Here is a 26680-nt window from a genome sequence, read left to right on the forward strand (position 1 = left end):
TTCATCAGTATGCATAACCATTTCACCTTCTCACAGCAAGACGTTGTCCCGTTTGATTCTCAGCTAGAGCGTCTCCTGTGTGGAGACATGTGTGAATGGGCGTGCTTTCGTTGAAGGTTGTGCTTCAGGGCTGGTAACTCGGCATGTAAAAATCCACTACCAAACATTAGCGGACCGGAGTTCCGCTGTAGCGACCCCTAACCGGGATAAGCCGAAAGACACAACATTATATATATATATATATATATATATATATATACATACATATATATATATATATATATATATATATATATATATATATATATATATACATATATATATATATATATATATATATATATATACATATATATATATATATATATACATATATATATATATATATATATATATATACATATATATATAAAATTTGTTCACTACTATGTAGATAGGCCATTTCAATGCTTTTTACTAAAATTTAAAAGATAAATGCCAGGAATTATTTTTATATACAGATTTCCAGCAGAAATTAGAAAGGGGAGTGGTGGACTCGAACTGGGAATGCCTCCTCTTTGTGTGAAGGCTCTACCACTACGCTATTGCGATTTTGCTTTTTTTGCATATAAATTTCTTCTTATCCTCTTCAATGTCTAAACTGCTAACTGTAGCTAGGCAATGGGCAAACCCATGCAAACACTTGCAAATACAGGAAGCTATATCGGGAATAATTAAAAAAAAAAATAAAAGTTTTACATTTTATAATTGTACTGGGGTTTAGAATGTGGGGGAGTGTAGTGTTGGGTATGTACACATTTGAGCGGACTCACTCATGTCAGTTGACACTTCCCAATTGAGAGACTTGCAGGGGGGTGGATTTTTGCACTGCTCGGCAGTCCGACACGCCCCTTTCACTAGTGCATGCTCCGTGTTAGCCTTAGAGTTGAGGCAGCGCACCCTCATGAATATGCATGACACGCTGACATCTTACTCTTAGACTGCAGTTTCCGTGTATGACTAACTTAGTCTTACACGGAAGGTTAGTGAATCCTGGGGATTATATTTACTGGAATTGAACAACATGTTTATTTAGACTTTAAATTATATATTGTATATTTAGGTCTCTCTCTCTCTCTCTCTCTATATATATATATATATATATGCAATGTGATCAGGTAAGAATGCTTTAAAAAGAGATGATATAGCTATGGTAAGTTATTTCTGATGAAGTCTGCTGTTAAATTTATTTTAAGACGAAAACACTAATTTAAAATTCATGGTGCTAAACTTTTAAGTGTATTGTTCATGCATTTTTTTCAATAACAAATGACAAATGGTGTTGGGAGGTTTGGGTTTTCCTTAAACAGGTTACAAGTGGTTCCTGAAACATTTGTGCACTTTGTTGTTTCTTTTTTTTAAGTTAGTTGATTAGAAAAGTGTTTGTTTTGAAAATGGTATAATACTGGCCATTTTATTTCATTTTCAGGTTAGCATTTTGCAATATATGGTATACTTGTGTATGTGTATGTATATATATATATATATATATATATATATATATATATATATATATATATTTATATATATATATATTTGTGTGTGTGTGTGTAGATAGACACATATTTGTCTTACCTTCCATTCCCTTACTCATATTAAACTCCAATGTGACATCCATCCTAATCCAGGCCCTACCCTTGCCACATTCTCTACCCCCCAAATACTCATTTTGGCACCTCCCCTAACCCCACACCTAACTCCTATCTGCCACTGAAAAAAAGTAACTCTGACCTTCTCATCATTAACGTCAACCTCAGAAGCTTGATAAACAAAGTGCATGAATTTCATGCTGCTATTGCCCTTTACTCCCCTGATATAGCTGTCATTACTGAAACATGGCTTAAGCCTCATATTAAATCTGAAGAATTTCTTCCCAATTATTATAGCATCTCAGAACTAATAGAATATCTAGACATGGTGGTGGGATTGCCATTTTGTTTAAAGACCATCTTAAATTGGCACAACTTAGCTGTACTCCACCTGATATTCCTAACTCAGAAGTTTCAGTAGCAGACCTAGATATGAGTATCATAAGTCCATTATCTTCATAGTGCTCTACCTGCGCCCTGCTAATAACCTCCAAAATACTGAAAACATCCTTGAATGGGCCTCTACCAACATCAGCCATGAAACTAATAGACTTGGAGATGTTAACCTTGACTAGACTACCTGCTCTTCTAACCCCCCCTACCAACTTTATAAACCTGTACAATTCCTGTCAAAAATTTAACCCCCCCACACGCACATCGACAAACACACTAACAGGCAATCTATTATTGACTGGATTTTAACAAACAAATCCAATTATTAGCTATGATGCTGGGTATCTCCCTGGCATATTAAGTGATCACTTCCCTACCTACTTGAATAGAAAACATATATACAACTCCTGTAACATTTCATTTTGCTACATTCACAATAAAAAACAATTTTCTCCTACCTTATTTAATACTCTTCTTCAACAATATGACTGGGCACCTCTAAAAACTCTTCAACTGGACTGTGCAGTAGTGTACTTTAATAGTGCTTTCCTGCAAATACCTAATGATCTAACCCCAATTAGAAAAATCTGTACCAAATCCAAACAGCTTCCCTGGTTGCCAAAAGACACAATTCTTCTACTAAAACAAAGGGACAAAGCCTGGTGTATCTTTCAGCATAATAGAAGTAAACAAAATCTCATTACTACCAACACTTCGAAATCAAACCAAAAACTAATTAAACAAGACAAAAAAAAGCTACTTCCAAACAAGTCAGCTAAAATACCAGAAAAATCCCAAATGTTACTGGCAAACAATCAACCTCTTTCTCAACGCAGGAAAACCAAGTACCCCAGCCCGAACTCTGACCAACCCAAATGACTGCATGGCCACTCAGTTTAACTCCCATTTTATTAACTCAATAACCTGTCTACTAAACAGAAGCCCTACTACGCCTCTGTCCATACTTCAGACTTCCAACAATAATTCTACCATCCTCTATCTCAAAACTATCCAAACAAGTTATCGTAAATATCTCCTTTCTAAACTAAAACCTTCCACACTAGCTGCAGACCAGCTACCTGGTGACTTTCTACAATTAGCTGTTACTTCTATCGCTTACCCTATATCTATTCTCATTAACTGTTCTATCCCTGAACAGTACGTATGACTCCTCTGGAAAATATCTCATCCCTTACATAAAGGCGTTTCCTCCATTGATGTATCCAACTACAGACCCACAGTCATTTTGTTACCATTTGTCAAAATCTTAGAAAAATATATACACAAACAGATCTTAGATCACTTTCTGTCAAATAATCTATTATCTAATACACAACATGGCTTTTGACCTAGGCATAGCACCAGTACAGCTCTAATTAGCTTTAATAATGCTGTAAATCAGCTCAAAAACAAACAAAAAACAGCTAGTCTCTGCTACCTTCCAAGACATGTCAAAAGCATTTGACACTGTATCTCATCAAATACTTCTCAATAAACTGGCTTTCTACCACTGCAGCTCTGAAGCCCTAAGCTGGTTTCATAGCTACCTGACAGATAGGAAACAAGCAACTTTAGGGACAATAAACTCTTCCTCCAGCTCCCTATATGTGTAGGAGTCCCACAAGGATCTATCCTTGACCCACTTTTATTCACAATTTTTACCAAAGACCTAAACTCTTCAGCAAATCCAGCCTCACTCATACAATATACTGATGATGCTCCCCTCATCTGCTCTGCCCCGTGTCAAAGGACTCCAAGAAAAAAAACTCCATAATATTGAAAACTACTTAACAGCTCTTCAACTTATACCAATTAAACCAAGCTTATGGTCTTCTATAATACCTCAACAACCAACCACCTATCTCTATTTTCTCCTCCAATGGTACAAAATAGAACCCACTGAGCATACAAAACGTCTTGGTGTTACAATTGATAGTGGACTTAAGTTTGACAAACCCCTTGCACTAATTAAAAAGGTTTACGTCTGGGTTCTCTCTATAGGGATAAATCTTATCTTACTGACCATGCCAGACTCGCAACAGCTATAACCCATCTCTTATCTTTCCTACTTTGCTGTTCACAAATATTTACCAATCTTCACAAATCTGAACTGAATAGAATTGAATCTTGGTATAACAAAATAGCCAAATTTGCCACTAATCAGTCTCAGAGATCTCACCATTGCATTGCCCTTCTCCAACTGAACTGGTCAGAGTTCCCTTGCCTGCTTACATTGACTCCGCTATTAACTGCCCATACAGTCATATAAACTTGACAACTACCCAGCTCTATCTGACCTTGTCCAACCCTACACTAACCTAAAATCTATTAGGTCTGCTGATAAAGTATCGTTGGAGGTTAACAAAACCCAAAACTCTCACGGCGTCTCCTTATACTCAGATATCATTCCTAAACACTGGAATTCTCTACCTCAGCATATTCTGTGCATCAGTGATACACATTCGTTTAAACAGTCCCTAAAGAAATATTTCACCAAACATAAGCTTTGCTCAATTTTTTAGCACCTAACTGAAATGTTGAGTTGCCTTGTTATTTCACAAGAAGAAATAATCATTCTTATAAATGGTTCAGGGGTTCATAGGTTAATACTTGGCTGTTGATTATAAGGACCTTTCTCAAGATCTATACATTCCCTATGATCCCATTTGAATTTACCAAGATGTGACTTAACAATAGATCATAGCAGAGTGCAGTACTTTATAAAGCAGCTTATAAAATAAAAATCTAAGTAAACTTCAACCTGGTACTGCTTTTTTAACACTTTAAAGAGAATGATTTCCATGAATCTGTTCTTGTAGCTTGTTTGTACCTCACATTTTCAGTGAAGGGACATACAGCAAGAAGGGCATTAATAAATGAAAACAAAATTAGTGGCTGTCATGCAGAATGCTATACTTTGCAAAGTCTTTCCATGCTAGCTAGACTTCATATATTGCTTTAAATAAACAAAAGTGTTTTTGACGGAAACTGGTTTAGCAAATTATCTAGTTTTGCTGTTGGATAAATATCGAATTGTTTGGTAACATTTCAGTACAGTCACATCCCACATGATTTGTTCCAGACTGATTAACACTTTGGCAACTAGAACAGTTAAATGTGGATAATAAATTACTATGCTAAAATGTGTAGCAATAAAGCAACCAACATTTAAAACTGCAACACTTACTCAAGGAGCCAGTTTTTCTGTGTGGTTTGCTACATGATTTCATCATGCAGATATCTGGAAAGTGCGGGCTCATTGCATTTACATACATTCTCAGCATGTGCAGAAAGTTCCAGATTCCTGGCCTTCTACTACAAACCATGTTAAAACAACTAAAAGTAATTAAACATGATTTTGGCTAGTGAATGTTAACTATTACAATTCTTTAAAGTGACAAGTTGGGGAAATAATTTGGCTTTTCTAGATCCAAAGTGATTTACTCTGTGCTGCAAATCCACACATTTTATTATTATACAAAGCACATGACTACATACAACATAAAATGATTTTACTACATTAACTGCTACTGCTAATGCATTGTTGTATGACTTGCACAAAAGTATTTCTTACAAGCTATTACAAGTATTAATTCTCCATGAAAAAGTAATAATTTATGAGGTCAATAGTTAAACCAATGCAGGAGTTTCTAATGCTTTTCTGTGTTACAAATCTAAGTCAGAAATAAAGGCAGGTGAAGTGCACATTTTGTTATACCCCAGCTTGTTACTGTGCCTAGATTTAGTAAGCACTTCACAAAGTGCCAGATACTTGGAATAGTCACTGCTAAAGAAGAAAAATTGTACATTTCAGGATATACAGTATACATTTTTCAGAGTAAGACTTTGAATTATATATCTTATAGATAAAATGTTTTGAAATGTCATAGTCATGCATAACACTATGGCGTAAAGGCCAATCACACTTTGGCTTGTTATCAAATATGTTACACAATGTGAATGAAAGGTTGTCCATCAAGCTGATCTTTCCTTCCAGCAATTATCTTTTTGTACATGTACTACCATAAAAATCTAAAATATGATATTCAAAACTTTATATTTGTTTCCTTATCTTAGTTGTAACGTGTTTTGAAATTTCATAATCGTGTGTCACAATATGTCACAAAGGCTAGGCACTGGCCTTGTTATTAAATATGTTACATAATGTTAATGAAAGGTTGTCCAGCAGGCCGGACTTGTTATTAAATATGTTACATATTGCTGATGAAAGGTTGTCCAACAAGCCAGCCTTTCCTTCCTGCAATTATACTGTTGTATCTATGCTGCCATAAGTATCAGCATTGCCAAATAACTTTCTGCAAAGCAGGCCATACCACAGTGCTTCTTGAAATTTCTTTAGGCCGAATCTCATGCTCATTTTCACCCTCATGTACCTTCTTGGTGGCCCAGACTCATGACAATAACTGGAAGAATACCCTCCGAGTCCAGTATATTTATCCTTACAACTAAGTCTTTTAAATAACACCCATATGGGTTGCCGCTGCACGTAATTCTAGTGCTACTATTACCAAAAGATCTTTCAGATACATCGCTGTCTCATCCCTGGTAGCAGAACTGACCACCAGGTCTTGTGTTCCATCATTGAGTAACTATAGAACTGGTCTTGAAAATCTCTGAAACATTCTCCTGCTATTACAAAACTAATTATTTCCTCAGGTAACTAGACAAATGAAGCAGCTTTGCACCTTAGCTAATAGACAAGGTTAAAAACCCATTCAAGCCAAAACTATCCTGGAAAACATTCATATTATTGAACTCACAGTATAGCAGAATGGCATTCTGCATTGACAGAAAACTAGACTAAAGGATATTTGTAAAGATCACAACTTCATACATTAATTATTTCCATACCAGATTGCTTAGAAATTTTAAAGGATTCTGGAATAATGTAAATATCCTTCTAAACAAAACTAGGCCTACATGTCAGTTTATTATAGAGCATGGCAATAAAAATCTTCTCCAAACATTTTAAACAACCAAGTAATCCCCTTTCCCATTGCCACTGAAATAATGTGGTTTATTCAGAAGCATATATAAAGGACTTCGATCCTTATTTCTCTAATTTCTATTTTAAATCGGGTACTGCGGTGGTGGTGCTGCGGTAGCGTTGTCGCCTCATAGCAAGACATTGTCCCATTCAATTCTCAGCTAGAGCGTCTTCTGTGTGGAGGCATACGTGAATGGGGCGTGCCTTCGATGAAGGTTGCGCATCAGGGCTGGTAACCTGGTACGTAAAAATCCACTACCAATCATTAGCGGACCGGAGTTCCGCTGTGCAACCCCTAGCCGGGAAAAGCCGAAAGACACAAACAAACAAACAAACCATCAAAGAAGATAGCAGGATGCTAAGAAAAGGATCAAACTATGACTCTGCTGAATCTGATACACATACCACCAAATTTATCAATCTCTGTAATACCTGCTTTCTTTACCTTCATCATACATTTTCAGTTTTTGTTCCTGATCTCTATAAAAATCTTCTACAATAATCCTCTGCAAAGACAGGGATTAGTTTGCTCATAGATATTTAATGCCACATCTTTTCTATTTCACTTTTGAAATACTTGAAGCTTTCTTCTTACTGAAACTCAAACGAGCTTATCAGCAAACAGCAACATCACTCTAGCAACGGTCATAGTCCACTAACTGCCACTCTCATGCACAACATTCTGCAGAATGTGGACGATAAACTGACCCATGTTGTTTCTAATTCATTAAAGTAAATGTCTTGATTCAGTCTGGCACTTTAACTCCAAACTGTTCTGTCCCATTATAGGCTATATCAAACAACGAACAGGAGTCCAGTACCACAAACAAATAAAGTCATGTTATGCATTCTATATAGGGAAAACTAAAAGGTCTTTAAAAGAACGTATGTATGAACATCAATACGACATCAAAACAGGCAAAGTTACTAATGTTTTGTATAAGCATAGTTTAACGTGTCCTTTTTTTAATGGTTACAGGTTTGGCATTATTGATTTAGTAAAAGAAAATAATTTTAGGGGAAGGTGTAACTAAAACTTTTTTGCTTAATTTGGAGCTTAAATGGCAACTTAGGCTGAGGGCAAATATACCACCAGGTCTAAATGAGTACATAAGCATTAAATCTATTTTAATAGCTAGAGCTGAATGTGTTCGATAAACAACAGCATGTAACACATCTTTAATTTTATATAATGTTTTTAAATTTTAAATTGGTTGTTTATTATACTGATATTTTTAAGCAGAAAGTAAGTTGTTTGCAATTTAATATGTAATATATATTTTTCTTATTGAGAACAGATGTTTAAAATCTCTCTTTAAAAATTAATTGGAAAGGTTCATTGGTGAATTGATTGGTAATTATTGTATTAGAAAACATGAATATAACTAAATTTTTGGCACCAGTGCTTTCATCTGAAGAAGTCTGTGTCTCAGATGAAAGCGCTCATTTATTTGCTTTTTAAGTTATTAAAAATCGGCTGTTGCACTTTATTTGTGGTACTGGACTCCTGTTCGTTTTTTGGTTGATTATATTTGTTTTTTGGAACCAGTGTCCACATACAAGTGTTTGGTCTTTTATACACTTAAGCATTGATGCCGTGATGAACATTTCTCAAAATGATTCCCCCACTTTGGTGGAATGTGAAGATTTGCATCCTGGATCTATTGATGGTATTCACACCGAAGTGAACCAGATGCGTAGGGAGCTTAGATCCATGAAAGGTGACTTGACTAGGCTCATTGAATTGTTGAGCCAAAAGGATCTAATAGATGGCGCTCCTACTTCTGGTGGAGAGGTTTCTTCTGGACACGTTGTTGGTACTGCCGTGATGACATCGTCTCCACGCTCGAACATGGAGAGTAATGGTGGTGTGCGAACGGTTAATTTAGCTGTTAGCAAAGAAAACACATCAGGAACTACATCTGCTGGGTCTACGAAGCCAGTTTTGAGGCAACGATTCAATCGACGGTACGAACATGATTCTTCTAAGAAAGGTACTGCATTATCTAACACACAACGTGTATTAAAAGACTTTAATGGAGGTTTAAACGCCTCTGGTCCTAATGTTGTCACTAATTCTACAAGAGTTTTAAGTTACAAAGATGTGGTAACAAGGACTTTTAGTTTTGATTGTGGACCTCCTTCAATAGCACCACATTATTTATCGGAGGCGACAAATGCGAATTCATTGACACTGAAAGAAATTATTTTTCTCTTGGAGAAAAAACTTTTTAAACTAAAACGCCTACAAATTGATAACAATTATTTAAAGTTTTATGTGAACAATGACATTATACCACAAGGACTAAGAATATATAAATATCCCTTTGGTATTTTTTATTCTGAAGAGGTGATTAAAGAATGGAACAGTTTCTTTAATGAGTGTGGTAAAGGACTGGTTGAAAGACTTATTAAGCATAATGACTGTATACTGACTGATTTGGAAACTGAGACCAATATATTGAATGCTGATATTATAAATGATTTATTGTTTGACGAATATGAGGATTTATATAACAGAATATTGATTAAGATCGATAAGAAAGTTTTAAATGTTTTTCAGTCTAAACAAAAGAAATATGCCCGTGATAAGAGACAGTATGAGCTAGGGAAGGCATACCTGGGCCCGCTTAAAATTAAAATGAATAGTGATATTAAAGGGTACAGTAGGGGTACACACCCTGAAGTTAATTACAATGATAGGTACGATGAGGGTATTGTTAATAATGGTTCACACAGGGTAGACAGGAATATACATAGACCATTAGATGAATTAGATTCTTTTAACCAGGAGGATGAACTTTTTTTAGTACCCAGAAGATCGGAAAGGTTAGCGAGCAAAAGCAGATTTCCATCAGATCTGGGACTTTCCAGCAACAGCTATGGGAAGGAATACGAGTGGAAAAAAGTGGTGAGGAAAGGGAAATAAGTATTTTGAATGATTTTGATGGTATTATTAATGAATTTAATGGGTTCAAAATTTTTAATTACACATCGTGTACTTTGACTAAATTGCATTTTTCTTTATTTTCAAAGGGTTTTAAATTTGTGAAATCGCACTATGGTGACATAGCTAACCATCTTGTAGATTCAAAACTATATTTAAGGAAATTAAATTTAAAAATTATGTACAACAACGAAAATGAAAACAACTGTGGCCAACACAAGTTAGTAAGGAGTAGCACATTTAACCCCCCCACTTCATCCAATACTTCTTACGTTCGAAAGGATAGTCACAGAAGAATTGTATGATTTATATGTTCAAAATAGATGGCAAACTAAAAATTCTAACTTGACTAGTGAGGAAGGAAGATTATTAGGGGAATTACAGACTCAGGATACTTTTCGCATTATGAAGCCGGATAAAGGTGGGGGAGTAGTTTTATATAATAGTGAAGAATACAATAATGTGATAACTAATATACTTTTGGATAACAAAACTTATGTACCTGTATTCATTAATGAGATTAATATTGGGTATAGTAGAATTGATTCTTTATTAGAAGAATATCTTATTGAAAACATAATTGATGACATGACTTACAAGTTTTTGAAACAGGAATATCCTGTTATTCCCAATATAATTGGAATACCTAAGGTACACAAGTCTATTCTAGAGCCCCCGTTTAGACCAATAGTATCAGCAAAAAATTCAAAGACGCATCCCTTAGCTGTGTATATTGATTACCACACTAAAGATATTATTAGTAGGACCACACATTTGATAAAAGATTCCTGGGAATTCCTTAGTAAAATCAATGACAACTTATGGAAAGAAGATTGTATGTTCTTGACCATTGATGTTAGGGATCTCTTTACATGCATTCCAAGAAATGAAGGACATGAGTATTTTGGTGATAGCTTGACCAAGTTTTCCACTTTATCCAGAGATAAAATAACTTTAATTCTGGAACTTATGGAAGTAGTTTTAGATTCAAACTATATCCATTTTCAAGGAGAATATTACCAACAAATCAGCGGAGTAGCAATGGGTGCGGCTTGCGCACCCGTGTTCTCTAATTTAGTTCTCCTTGAATGGGAAAATAGATATGTGTTTAATTGTCCTTTCTTTTCAAATATTGGACTATATTTAAGATTTTTGGATGACATTTTTGTATTATGGTACGGAACAACAGATGGCATAAATAATTTCATGTCCTATTTGAACTCATGTACATCTTTTTTAAAATTTACACACTTTTGTAACGATGTGAGTATAAATTATTTAGATGTCACTATTTGTAAAACCTTAAAAGGTTTTAAGTCCAATATTTATAGAAAAAACACATGGTGCAATAGCTATTTACATTATTCAAGCAATCATCCTACTTTACAAAAGAAAAGTATAATTAAGGGTCAGGCAGTGAGGATCGCAAGAATGACCTCTGAATATGGAGATCTCAGGGGTGCTTTAACCACTCTTGGTAATATGTTTGTTGAAAGGGGTTACCCCCATTAATATGATTATGGATGTATTAAATGAAGTATATTCAGGGTGGGGTGTTAAATATAAGACCCTTTTGGGACAACCATTAATGGGTAGTGCTGAGGTGATAGGAAGAAAAAACTTTAAAGGTTCTTGTATCATAGAATGACACTTTTTCAGATGTATTCACATGAACTTTGAGTTCACATTGGAATATATTTAAAACTAACAAAGAAGTATTTAATGTGGTTGGAAACAAATTTGTTTTTACATATAAAGTTGGTAGAAATTTTAAAAGGACATTTGAGCATATTAACACAAACTCTAAAATATTTAGAGCAACTACCGCCTGTGGAAACTAACATGTGTTCCATGATTTTTAGTGAACCTACAATAAAGTTAAATAATAGATTAAATAGTTTGGCAAGGTTCTGTAAAGGGAATTGTAAAACTAAAATGGTTATTTATTTAGCTCTCTGTAAGTCATGTTATGCATTCTATATAGGGAAAACTGAAAGGTCTTTAAAAGAACGTATGTATGAACATAAATATGACATCAAAACAGGCAAAGTTACTAATGCTTTGTATAAGCATAGTTTAACGTGTCCTTTTTTTAATGGTTACAGGTTTGGCATTATTGATTTAGTAAAAGAAAATAATTTTAGGGGAAGGGGTAACTTTAAAACTTTTTTGCTTAATTTAGAGCTTAAATGGCAACTTAGGCTGAGGGCAAATATACCACCAGGTCTAAATGAGTACATAAGCATTAAATCTATTTTAATAGCTAGAGCTGAATGTGTTCGATAAACAACAGCATGTAACACATGTTTAATTTTATATAATGTTTTTAAATTTTAAATTGGTTGTTTATTATACTGATATTTTTAAGCAGAAAGTAAGTTGTTTGCAATTTAATATGTAATATACATTTTTCTTATTGAGAACAGATGTTTAGAATATCTCTTTAAAAATTCATTGGAAAGGTTCATTGGTGAATTGATTGGTAATTATTGTATTAGAAAACATGCATATAAATAATTTTTTGGCACCAGTGCTTTCATCTGAAGAAGTCTGTGTCTCAGACGAAAGCGCTCATTTATTTGCTTTTTAAGTTATTAAAAATCGACTGTTGCACTTTATTTGTGGTACTGGACTCCTGTTCATTGTTTGATTTCGTATCAGTTGTTTTTTGGTCCATTATAGGCTATCTTGTGTTAACTGGATGAAAATCTATCTTGCAAGCAGAACAAATCATTTAAAGATAAAGAAATCTTTATGCTTTTCAAAATGAGTAGCCATGGATATGTAACAAGGGTCAGGCTTAGGTCCACTCCTATTGGCTGTCTATATCTATCTGCCTCTCTCTCTAATTTTATATAAAAATAAATTAATAAATATATATATATATATATATATATATATATATATATATATATATTTATGTGTGTGTGTGTGTGTGTGTGTGTGTGTAGATATAGATATATAGGTATATGCTTTCATTTACCAAAAGCCCAGAATGTCAAACGTTATTTTTGCGAGTCAAAAATAATGAAAATGAAAATTCCGAACAGTGTAGTTTTTCCCAGGGCAAGTAAACACTTGCCCAACATGGGGAAATATGCCCTTTTCCCCACTGTAGTGCGATTCCAGAGTTGGTATATATAGTTAGGGGGGATGGGGAACAGCCCCTCACATAGGTGGGTTTCAGATAGTACTATGTGTTTTGCATAGTTTTGGGCAAGTGCTAACTTGCCTTATGAAAAACTACACTGTTTGGGATTTTCATATTCGTTCTTTTCATCTCGCGACAATAACGTTCGACATTCTGGGTTTTTGGCAAATGAAAGTAGATCTATATATATATATATATATATATATATATATATATATATATATATATATACACACACACACACACACACACACACACACACACAGTTATGACACACAGACTGACATCCCAGCCATTTCTTTGTCAATGACTTGACCACCTGGTCAGTTAACTAGTCCACAACAAATATCAAGGACACACTAAAAAAAAAAAAAAAACTTTGCCACAGTCAAAAACTGGTTCACTGACCTTTGACTCTTTAAAAAAAAGTCAAGGCAATACTGCATGGCACTTAAGCAGTTTCACCATAAGGAGAGATCCTTCACTCTGCACTCCATTTCAAGTACTCACGATTTTGACTTGATCTTAAACGAACTTTTGGTTTTTCATCTTCATAAACTAGGAACATGATACAGAATATCTAAATTCTCAGTTCCCCAAACCCAGTATAACAAATGGCATTATGGTCCTACATTACAATATGGCCTCCCACTAATCACAATGGCTTGTTTCTCCAATGGTAACAAGTTACAGGGATTCATAAACAAAACAGCCAGATTCATGATTCAGGCGTCTAGGCCTCACTAACACCACATAACCCACAGAAAATCCAACATTTTCATTTATTTTTTCAAAAGATGAAACAGCTATTCTCTTCCTGATGTTCAGAACCACTTTTGTGTTATTTCCAATGCCTCAGCTCACTATATATTTTTAAGCTAGTCATCCACAGATGGTATTCCTCCTCATCAAATCTTCTTGTCATAGCCATTTTATGTATCAGAGTGTGATGCAAAGTTTTTTCCACCATTCCTGGACACAAAAATTTGAAATGTCTTGCCACTATCCCTCAGAAATGTGCCTTCCTGTTAATAATTTAACATTCTCCTTACTGCTGATCATATAACAAAGACATTGTGCAACAGGAAACTTCATTAAGTACTAACAAATTCAGGTATTACTACACTAAGTATACCAACTGAATATAAGCCTTGTGTCATGTATTCTTGGTGTCAAGTTTTCTAGTGTATAAACCACACCAAATACTGCCTGTGTACTGTTTTCTGTACTATCAAAATAAACTCTATTACTTTAATTTGCATGTTATTTGATATTTAAATGGACCTCAAATAAAATTAAAAAAAAAACATTAATTAAGAGGCTGACCAATTGCACATGCATTTACTTTTTATTATCTGGTAACTGGATAGCAGATCTAAAGGGCATTTTTTCTGCCACATGCAAGGAGTTTGTAACAGAATAGATAATGTTGTAAGCATTAGAGTACTTAGGTAACCACAACTTTGTACTCAGATAGCTTTAAAGAGAATAGACTGAGAAAGCATGGCATATGGAGATTACCAAAGGGGCAAGTCAAACAAGGGAGAAGGATAGTGACTAAGCACATGAAAAGTAATACTAAACCAAAATAATCAGCAAAGACACCACAGAAGGGATGTACAAACAATGTTTTAATGAAATAATAAAATGGATCAGCGCTTTCAGTGAGAACCTTTTTCAAATCCAATACAATAAAAGACATTACACCTTAAAAAGAAAGCAACATCCAATCAAAATCATACTTTCAAGTGATGTCTCTTTAAAACATGTAACAACAGATGCAGAAGGATCACCACAAGAAAGGAACCTCCGTTGTAGCATAAAACGTCTTTATTTGCAAACCAAAAATGAGCGCTTTCGCGTAGAATGACTACGCTTCTTCAGATTTCTGTTTTTTTTTTTTGGTTTGCAAATAAAGACGTTTTATGCTACAACAGAGGTTCCTTTCTTGTGGTGATCCTTCTGCATCTGTTGTTACATGTTTTTATCTATATATTTTCAGAAGGCATCTTTATTCACCAGTAACAGTTCACTTTAGTTTTTTTAGTCTCTTTAAAACATGTTTTAAAGGTACCTGACATTTAATCTTGGTGGTTTGTCAGCCTGAAATTCAGCAATCCAACGTAGCTCAGCATATTCTGTACAATTAAAATATCACCACCTCTCAAATTAACATCTAAAGACTGCAAAACCATAAAAGAAAATGCATGTGTAGGAAAGTGGTTAACATGCTTAGCCAAAGCATTGTTAACATTCTTAGATGAAATATCACATAAATGTTGAAGTTTTCTTTCTCTAAAAGATCTATCAGTTTTCCCAATATAAAACTACAAACATTTGTTACAGATGGCAACATAAACAAGGTGCTTAGTTGTGCAGTCTGCATACAAACATGGTTCATACCTCTTAGAAGAAGTAGGATGAATAAAAACATTGGAGTGACTAATATAAGAACAAGTCTTGCACGATCTACACAGAAAAGTACCTTTTCTATAACTCAAATTGTTCTTCTTATAAGGATACAAGTGACAAAGTGTCTGTTTCAGATTCTTACAGTTCTTAAACAAAAAACTAAGTTCACCTCCTACAATATTTTTAATTTTATCATCCATGGTAAGTAACTTCCAATTGTTCCTAATCACATGACAAATACTCTGTACATCACTAGTATAAGGAATAGAAATTTTAATACTGCTACTCTGCACATTAGTGGAGAGATTCGTAAGGGTTTGACCATCAGAACTTGAGGCCATTCTTTTGAGAAAATATGACAGCCCTTCAGTCAATCTTAAATTTAAATTATATTTAGTAATATTTTCTAGTTCCTTATTAGAATAACCTCTCATCAATAAGTTTGTAACTAAAGTCTCTGAAGCTTTATTATAATCAGTATCTAGAGTGTGTAATCTAGAAGTTCTAACCATTGGCCCCTTAATTAAGTTGTTAAACACATAACCAGGGTGGATACTGGTACAATGTAATAATTTGTTTTTCCAACAACTCTTGTGATGCATTTTGATGTTAAATTCAATGTGATAGCAGGGATAGATGACTTCCTAAAGGATACTGTTATGCATTTCTTGGCATTTAGCTTTAGTCCATGGCTCTGACACCAGTTATTAGTCTGTGTCAGCCCCTCCTGGAGAACATTTGTGTCAGTGTGAGATTCAATGACAGTTTGTAATTTTCAATCATCTGCAAATTTTGTCAGCCAGAGACCACTGACATTGGCCTTGACGTCTGAGAAGTAAATGCCAAAAAGTAGCGGCCCAAGGACTGATCCCTGAGGGAGTCCACTTGTGACTGGCCTCTTTGTCAAGGTGGACTCCCCAATTCTAACTTCCTGGGTCCTGTCTGTGAGCCAGTTGGCTATTCACTGGGTGGCATATGGGTTTTTACCTAACCTCTTGAGTTTGTCAACATTAGCCGTATGGGGTATTGTGTCAAATGCCTTGGCCAAGTCAAGATAGGCAGTGTGAACAATTTTGCCCTCATCCATTGCTTTGGTGACCTTCTCAGAGAAGTCCACCAGGTTGAGTAGGCATGATCTGACCTTCACAAAACCAAGCTGGGTTGGGTCCAGTGTCTGGAGGTTTACTATATCTCTAGTGATCATCTCCATGATAAGTCTTTCCATGGCTTTACATAAAAGACTAGTGAGACTTATAAGTCTGTAGTTTCTAGGGTCTGTAGATGGCCCACCTTTTTTGCAGAGGGATGACTGTTGCCTTTATTCATGAGACAGGAATTCACAATGAGTTTAATCATCCAAGTCTAAAATATCAAGGTCTACAATAACATCTTATGGAACCAACTAAGCGCTTTCACCCAACCAAAGGCATCTTCAGAGTCAGTTAATACAGAATTACTGGTTGCTTTTAAAACAATTTGTAACTCAACATTAGCCAATAAAACTCAAAAAACAATCAAATAACAATCAAATAATTAACATCAGTAATTGATCTATTGATTCACCATGTATTTTTTAACCCTTCATATTGTTACCACAGTAACTATTTGTGATGTATCATTTAGTAAAGTAACACATCTAACAAAATATTCACAAATTTGTCTGTAAATAATAAATAGTAAATAAAACAATAAATAAATAAACAAACTGCTATCCCAATGTATTTTGAATTTTGATGTTATACCAACAAAGCCTTTTGTTTTAAAATACAGGCTAAAGAAATAACATCATTGATGCCAGGCTTTGTACCAGCATCCAATCTTACTTGCCATAAGCACTCCTTTACTTCTAACATGTTCTGATAATCACCCCCAAAATCTGTCGTGTAAATCCTATCTATCACAAAAAATATAAATTTGTTAAAACTTGCACAGCTTTGACTGTGAATAAATAAAGAGTTTGTTATTTTTTTATTCTTTATATCTCTAGTGTGTTCAAGTATTCTTTGTTTTAATTTTCTAGTTGTCATTCCTATATAGAATGCAGGGCAAGATAAGCAGGTTGCCACATAAACAACCATACCAGTGTTACAATTGCAGTAACCAGGACTTGCTATTGTTCTTTTATAATTCCCAACTGTGACATAAGGGCCATCGTTAATAAACTTACATGCCTTACATCTACCACACTTAGCCATCTTTGCTGGTCTCGTGCTAATAGGTTTTTGCCTCCTTTCTAACAGCTCCTTGATGCTTGTGCCTCTACTGTTAATAAACCTGGGGGACTCCCCTATAATTTTAGTAATGTCTTCAGAAAATATACTGAACCATCCTGCTTCAACTATTTCCTTATAATTCCCTGAATGTTCATTGTACGGTAGTATCAAACCTAAATGAGAATTGTTGACTTTTTGTTGGCTTTTTCTTGGAAATATTGTTCTTTCCAAAATTTATATCAATCAAAATAGGTTTAAAGTCAACATTTCTTCTAAGCAATATTTCACTCTTAGTCAGTGTTAACAAATCCTTGGGGTATCCCCTCTCTAAAAGCAAATCAATAAGTGTGTTTAGTTCTTCATTAAATTTGTTCTCCTCACTGGTTATTTACGATGCCCTAATCATTTGGCCTTTGACTAAATTCCTTTTCATATAATACGGATGACAACTCGAAAAATGTAAAAAGGAATTACTATATGTCTTTTTTCTATAAATACTTGAGAGTATTTTTTCCTCCCTTATGTAGAGGTACAAATCTAAAAAGACAATAGTATTCCTACCAACTTTACTAGTAAACCTCAAAAATGTAGTCGTTGCATTCAAATATTTTATGAATTCCTCCAGTTTATAGTCGTTCCCCTTCCATAAAAGTAATATATCATCCAAGAACCTCAAATAAGTTAATATCTTATGTGCATATGGTGAGGACAACACATATTTGGTTTCCCAATCAGCAAGCACCAGGTTAGCATATATGGGTGCACATCTGGCACCCATTGCTACACCAGTAAGTTGTTTATAGTATTCTGCTTCAAACTGGATAAAGTTATTTTCTAGAACCATTTCCATTAAATCCACCATTAATAGTCTCTTGACCAGATGCATATTCCCATATTTTTGTAGGCTCCTAGAAAAACTTTCAAGCCCATTGTCATGTGGTATCACTGAAAAAAGGTTTATAACATCTATTGATACAAAACAAAATTCTCCCAATTCAGTGTTATTCAAAATTCACAAACAATCAAGACAGTGCCAGGAATCTTTCAATATGTGTGGCACTTGTTTTAAAATATCTTTACATGCAATATCAACAAAAGCTGCTAGGGTTCCATTTTTGATCTTTTTGCAGCCACTATTGGCCTGAAGGGGGGATTTTTTATGCTTTTATGCATATTTGGAATCCCAAATAGGTTGGGCATATGTGGATGTTCCACCCATAAATAATCAAATTCATCCTGATTAATAACACCTTCGGATAAATACTCATATAATTGCCAATCTATTTTGGTGTAAGCTTTCAAAACCTCAAACTTGGATACTAGACCATAGGTATCTCCCTCTTGTAACATATTCTGCATATTCCCAATATATTCTGTATTTGTCATAATAACCACCCCACCTCCTTTGTCAGGTTTCAGCACTCTGTATTGTTGATTTTTTGAAAGATCATTCAAACAAAACCTCTCTGCCGAAGTTAAATTGCATGTAATATTTCTCAAAATGTCACTTGTTCTCCTAATTTGGGAAATGCAAAGTCTTTCAAATGCTAAAATTAGGGGATTATATGGTGGAATAAATGTGCTGGTCCTTTTAGGTGTAATAAATTGTGTTTCCCTTTTAACTTTTGGTCTACTCTCAAAATACATTTTTAAATTCAACTGTCGAGTGTATAATTTCAAATTAATAAGTATTCTCCCCAAGTCTTGTTTAAAGCTGGGTACAAAAGAAAAACCCTTTTTTAATAAAGAGACATGATCTGTAGATACCGTCATATCTGAATAATTATAAATGTTAAACATACCATCACCAATAATCTTAGGACAAGAGTCAGAGTCTGTACTATTTTCTGAGTTATTACTTAATGCCACTATTAATGCTTCTTGATTCGTTGGAGTTCTTAATAATGTCTCAGATAAATTTACCGAGGTGTTGAGGCAATAAGGTGTAGGTCCAAAAACTTGGGGTACTGTGATCCTCATTGTTGTGTAACCCCCTGCTCTATCTGTATCGCCAATTCCTGTTTGAATTGTTGTTCGTATAAAATGTCCTCTGACCCCCCCCTTCCCCCTCAAATTGCCATCTGTCTGATGGTTCTGCCAGTGTGATGTCCTCTCTTGGCCCTCTTGATATTGTTGTTCTTTTAAGTGCTGATTGTAGTTTAAATTCCTGATCCGATCTGACCTCCTCAATTGGGGTGAATTCCCTAAAAAAACTTCTTCCCTATCATTCTGTATTTCTTCCCTCTCATCCATTTCAGAGCAATAAGTATCTCTCCTAGTATTTGTCTCCCCTGAAACTCGTCCTGTATTGGATTTTGGATATGCTCTGTTCTCAGAATATTCATTTGTGTCCCTGATTATTTTCCTTTGTTTCCTTTCCAAGTTTGTAGTTACAAATTTTTCTAGATCTACCTTAATTTTCTCAAATTTGTGTCTATAACTATCAAATAACAAATCAGTCTCTATACTTTGTTTTAACATTATCAAATCCGCCTTCAGCAAACCTATTTTATTGTTATTTTCACCAATAATGATTTTCATAAGTTCTAGTCCAGTTTTGTTGAATAAATCAAGCATTTTTGCAAAAGCTTCAGTGTTAACTTCTATACCCATAGGCATTTTATAAATCCTTAATCCTCTAGGTACCTATTTAAGTTCCAAGGATCTTTCTAAAAAAGTGTTGTCACATTGTAAGGATTTATATTTTTTAGCTACTTTTTCAAATTTCTGTAACTGTTCATTTAAATTCCCCCTGTCTCCATGTTGTTCTCTGTTGGTCATTTCACCAAACTTTGGTGAAAGGAGAAAGTTGTCTATATCAAAATTGGTGTTTGCTCCTCTATTATTTGCACTCATTTCACCTATTGCTCTACCAGCATAACTGCTGTGAGCTCCTCCTTCATGTGCACTATTATTAATACTTTTTTGTTTGCCACTTCTTTCTTTGTTAGTACCTGGTGGGGTATGCATAGTGAATAATTCAACTTGTGAATCAGTAATGCTCTCAGTTTTGTCTGTATCTTGCTTTGCCTGTAATAAAGAAATAATTTGACTAGATATATCCATATACTGAAACATAAGTTGCTCCATCCCTACTTCTATTCCTCAAAAATGATGTATAAATGTTGTATAATATACAATAATATCTCCTTTAAAGTATCTGTCTATTTGGTTAACCAACAATATAAGTACTACAACAACCCTATAACTGTTTGAAAATTTCAAATATAAAGACTCACTAAAACAATACCAAATGACTTTCAATAAAAATCATACATGTTAAATAATGTTAATATAATATAATGTAAATATTTTCTCCTCACCATATGCACATAAGATATTAACTTATTTGAGGTTCTTGGACGATATATTACTTTTATGGAAGGGGAACGACTATGAACTGGAGGAATTCATAAAATATTTGAATGCAACGACTACATTTTTGAGGTTTACTAGTAAAGTTGGTAGGAATACTATTGACTTTTTAGATATGCACCTCTACATAAGGGAGGAAAAAATATACTCAAGTATTTATAGAAAAAAGACATATAGTAATTCCTTTTTACATTTTTCGAGTTATCATCCATATTATATGAAAAGGAATTTAGTCAAAGGCCAAATGATTAGGGCATCGAGAATAACCAGTGAGGAGGACAAATTTAATGAAGAACTAAACACACTTATTGATTTGCTTTTAGAGAGGGGATACCCCAAGGATTTGGTAACACTGACTAAGAGTGAAATATTGTTTAGAAGAAATGTTGACTTTAAACCTATTTTGATTGATATCAATTTTGGAAAGAACAACATTTCCAAGAAAAAGTATACAATTCTCATTTAGGTTTGATACTACCATACAATGAACATTCAGGGATTTATAGGGAAATAGTTGAAGCAGGATGGTTCAGTATATTTTCTGAAGACATTACTAAAATTATAGGGGAGTCCCCCAGGTTTATTAACAGTAGAGGACAAACATCAAGGAGCTGTTAGAAAGGAGGCAAGAACCTATTAGCACGAGACCAGCAAAGATGGCTAAGTGTGGTAGATGTAAGGCATGTAAGTTTATTAACAATGACCCTTATGTCACAGTTGGGAATTATAAAAGAACAATAGCAAGTCCTGGTTACTGCAATTGTAACACTGGTATGGCTGTTTATGTGGCAACCTGCTTATCTTGCCCTGCATTCTATATAGGAATGACAACTAGAAAATTAAAACAAAGAATACTTGAACACACTAGAGATTATAAAGAATAAAAAAATAACAAACTCTTTATTTATTCACAGTCAAAGCTGTGCAAGTTTTAACAAATTTATATTTTTTGTGATAGCTAGGATTTACATGACAGATTTTGGGGGTGATTATCAGAACATGTTAGAAGTAAAGGAGTGCTTATGGCAAGTAAGACTGGATGCTAGTACAAAGCCTGGCATCAATGATGTTATTTCTTTAGCCTGTATTTTAAAACAAAAGGCTTTGTTGGTATAACATCAAAATTCAAAATTCAAAATACATTGGGATAGCAGTTTGTTTATCTATTTATTGTTTTATTTACTATTTATTATTTACAGACAAATTTGTGAATATTTTGTTAGATGTGTTACTTTACTAAATGATACATCACAAATAGTTACTGTTGTAACAATATGAAGGGTTAAAAAATACATGGTGAATCAATAGATCAATTACTGATGTTAATTATTTGATTGTTATTTGATTGTTTTTTGAGTTTTATTGGCTAATGTTGAGTTACAAATTGTTTTAAAAGCAACCAGTAATTCTGTATTGACTGACTCTGAAGATGCCCTTGGTTGGGTGAAAGCGCTTAGTCGGTTCCAGAAGATGTTATTGCAGACCTTGATATTTTAGACTTAGATGATTAAACTCGTTGTGAATTTCACCGTGGGCTGCATTGGTAATTTTTTTACCAGTTTTTTTTCCGTTTTTCTGTTTCATGAGACAGGAAGCCTGTTTGGAGGCTACAGTTAAACAGTAATTCCAGATTCCCTGATAAGTCATGTTTGATGCTATTTAGAAGGTATCCTGGTATATTGTCTGGGCCCATTGATGTAGTGTTTTTGGTCTTAGAGAGAGCATTAAGGACCTGTTCCATAGTGATAGTAGGGATAGTTATATTTGATGATATTTCCTGAGGGGAGGTTGAGGGGGAGAGAGAGGTAAAGTTGGAGCTGAATTTATCAGCCAGGAGGTTTGCTGTATCTTCTGGCTCAGTGTAAGTGGCTTCATTCACAATGAGCTCAGCACACAATTTTGTACTCCCTTTGAGGCTGCGGACATAGCTAAAGAATGCTTTGTGGTTGTCCTTGGTCTGGGAGGCTAAACTTACGTCAGATTTGAATCAGAACTTGTCAGAGACTTGGGGTGCATGGCTAGCCTTAAAACGGCCCTTGTGGTCATTAGCCTAGTAAACACATATGAACCTAAGTAGAAGCAGGGCTGGGAACAAGCTGCTAGCAGAAGTGTTCAGTCACAGCAACAGGTAGAAAGGACAAAAATCAGAGAGAGAGCAAAAAGATGCAATGTGTATTGACTGATTTACCAATGAGTAAGATACAGGGCAAAATTCAGAAATTAAAAGGAGTGTAAACAAAGCAGAACAGAACAGAAAACATGACAAACAAGAAACACAGGAAGAGGAGGAGGACCCGTGTTACATAATGCTGGCATTTAGGCAAGAAAATCAAAGAGCTGCAGACAGTGATGCAAGCGTTGTTTGCTTTTCAGGTTCTAATGTTTCCTCAGGCCATTTCCCTTCTCTTCCTACTTTCATCTTGCTTGTTCTGTACTGAATTGCTCAGTTCCTCCTACTTTTGGCAAATTTATTAGGATCCAGATGTTGAGCAATGAGAATGAAGTTGTCCTGTAATCAGCTGGCAATGGAGCCAGACCAGCTAAGTCAGGTCAGCGCATAATATTCATCAAAGTAAACAGAAACAAGATACAGTTTCCAAAGCCTGTAAAATAAATTACACAGCAAAAATGTCTCACAGTCATTGCATACTTAGACTCTCAAAATGTTATTAATGCAGAATGAAAAAGAGTTTCAAGTAATGCAAGGTTAGCAGATAATGAAAAAAGTTTCCATACAGAATAACAAGACACTGTTTGACACTTACCTTTACAAAGCAACACTGATGACACAAAAAGAAATGTGAAAAATTAGATCAGTGAAGGAAAAAATATAGTCACCCACACATAAACTTAGTGCAACATAACATTTTTGAGAGCAATGAGGGAGACCAGTTTCAGTTGCTACTTGTGAATTGCCACAAACTTTCTCATTTAATTGCTGAGCTTGCTACTGTAGGCTATGAGTAACTGCAGTGATTCTAATAATACAACAGAACGACAGTTCCCAAAGTAGCACAAATGTATACTGAATCCCAGACTTAGTTCCAAATGTGATCTTAAACTATAATAAAAAGACAAAACAAAATAAATTAAACCTAATTGTTGTGATTGTCCTGCATACCTCTGCAGACAGTCATTTAGGTTTTGTTGCTTTTTTGTGTGTGTGCATGAGTGTATGTGTGTGTGTGTGTGTGTGTGTGTGTTTGTGAGTGCGCGTGCGGGTATGCGTGTGTGTGTCTGCATGTGTGTGTGTGTGTTTGTGTGTGGGTATGTGTGTGTCTGCATGTGTGTGTGTGTGTGTGTGTGTGTGTGTGTGTGTGTGTGTGTGTGTGTGTGTGTGTGTGTGTGTGTCTGCATGTGTGTGTGTGTGTGTGTGTGTGTAGGGCTCTATGTATTTTTGAGAACCCTTTAATTTCATTTACCTGTAAGGAAGCTCTGCCTATGCCTCTGAGTGCTATTCCAACTTACATATTTGCAATGATAAGGTAATCCCCATTTGCACCAAATATAATGAGAAGTTTAAAAACCAAACCCCTGTAACTGAATACCTGTATAAATAAACTACATGACAAGAGAAATAAACTGCTTAGTGCTTATAATAAGTCCTTCTGCCAACCTAAAGAGCACACTTAAGCAAACTAATAAAGAGCATAAGGAACCATTAGGAAGTTCAAAGCTGAGTATGAACTTAAAATACTCACTAAAACCAAAAATAAATAAATAAATAACTGAAAATCCTTCTTTAACTATGTCAGGTTAAGAACTAACACCCAACAATGTTCAGAGCTAGTCCACAATAATACTGCAGACTTTGACCCAAAGGGAATAGCTAATATTCCAGCTGATAAATTTATTACAAATTTTACTCCACTCATACTAAAGCAATAATCCCCGAATATGCATGGGTATATCAGGATTTACCTATGGTTAGTGTGGTTTGATCATGAAGGTGAAGCCTGAGTGATTAAAGAAAGCCAGACATGGGTAAATCCTGATAACCCATCAACAGAAATGGATTATTGCTTTTACATAATAACATTATATAATAAAGAAATTACTTACCTTTCTTAAATAATGTGATTATATAAGAGGACTTCTGTCTTCTTCCACATTTTCTTTGCTATTCTGATGTACTATGCATGTGTATGGGACACTTGTACAGTACATCAGTGCAGGAGAAGCATTGGAGAAAACAGAATCCCCATTGCTGTTACAGGGACAGCACAAAAGTATGAGGAAAACTGGTTATGTTTCTGTTTTAGTTTTGCCGAACGTACCAGACTTTTCTCATAGTTTGGTGTGTCCTACAGTATATACCAATAGAAAGGCCTGCCCGCACAATGGTAGTTCAGCAGCTGGACTTTTCTCTATTGGTATATGCTCGATTCACAATGGGCAAATGGTTGGGCTGTCCAATCACAGTTATTACCCTCTTTAAATGTATGAAATTACATTTTATGTGTATATTTACCTGAACTGTATATATGAGGCACACTCTTCCAGATAGCCAGGCTGTGTTCTGCTAACAAGAACTGCATTGTGTAAGTAAACAACACAGAAATAAATTCACTTTTCCTTACTGATCTGCATCAGCACAAAAACTACTAATAAAAAATGTAAAAAAATGCATATGGTTGTGTGTGTGTGTGTGTGTGTGTGTGTGTGTGTGTGTGTGTGTGTGTGTGTGTGTGTGCGTGTGTGTGTGTGTGTCTGTGCACTCTTGTGTATATGGATACAAGAACAATGAAGGCCAATGGAAATCAACAAAATGTTGTCTTAGAATTCTGTTTCATCTTCAGAATCCAAAATTGCTGAGGAACAATATTAAAGATGCGCTGATAGCCTTCCCTCCACATTGCAGTTATCCCATGACATCCTGTTATAATTCCTCACTGATCACTCTACCATCTGTTCATTTCAGTGCAACTTTACTTGCTTAGCTTTCTGCGAAGGCACTATGCCACATCTCTCTGCTGATAAGTGATTACATTACTTCACTATTTAGGCCTCCTGTCAAACATTTTCAAATCATCCTCTCTCACAATTCCACTAATCCAGTGTCCTGCCAAGATTTGTTATATTTCTAAACACTTCTGAAGGCATGTTTTTGTCCATTCCTTTACACCTGCTACATGAAAGGCCTTCTGTCGAAGCTTCTGATTGCAATAAGTGGCAGAAATAGCTGACACCATGGCAACGATTTTTGGGAAATAAAATGTGGCCAACTAACTACAAACAAAGTTTTGCAAATAAACTTAGCAAAACAGGCTCTCTGTATATATCCAGGATGGGGGAGTATTCGTGTCGAGCAGAGTAACTCTCTTGTCAAATTCAAGATAAACCTAGATGACTGGATGGGCAGCTTCAAATTTCCTCCCAGTCTGTTTTGTATTGCCCTACTCAATGCTGGACGGAATTACTGAAAACAATGTATTTGCTTGTAATGGTCCATAGACTGAAATACGAACCTTTGAACCCATGAACAGGGCATATATAATAAAGAGAATGGGGCCACAAGACAGCTGTGTTACAGTAATATAAGTCAGATTTTTA

The sequence above is a fragment of the Protopterus annectens genome, chromosome 14.part0 (genome assembly GCF_019279795.1).
Source record: "Protopterus annectens isolate FY-2018-M chromosome 14.part0, PAN1.0, whole genome shotgun sequence".
Classification (NCBI taxonomy): Eukaryota; Metazoa; Chordata; order Ceratodontiformes; family Protopteridae; genus Protopterus; species Protopterus annectens.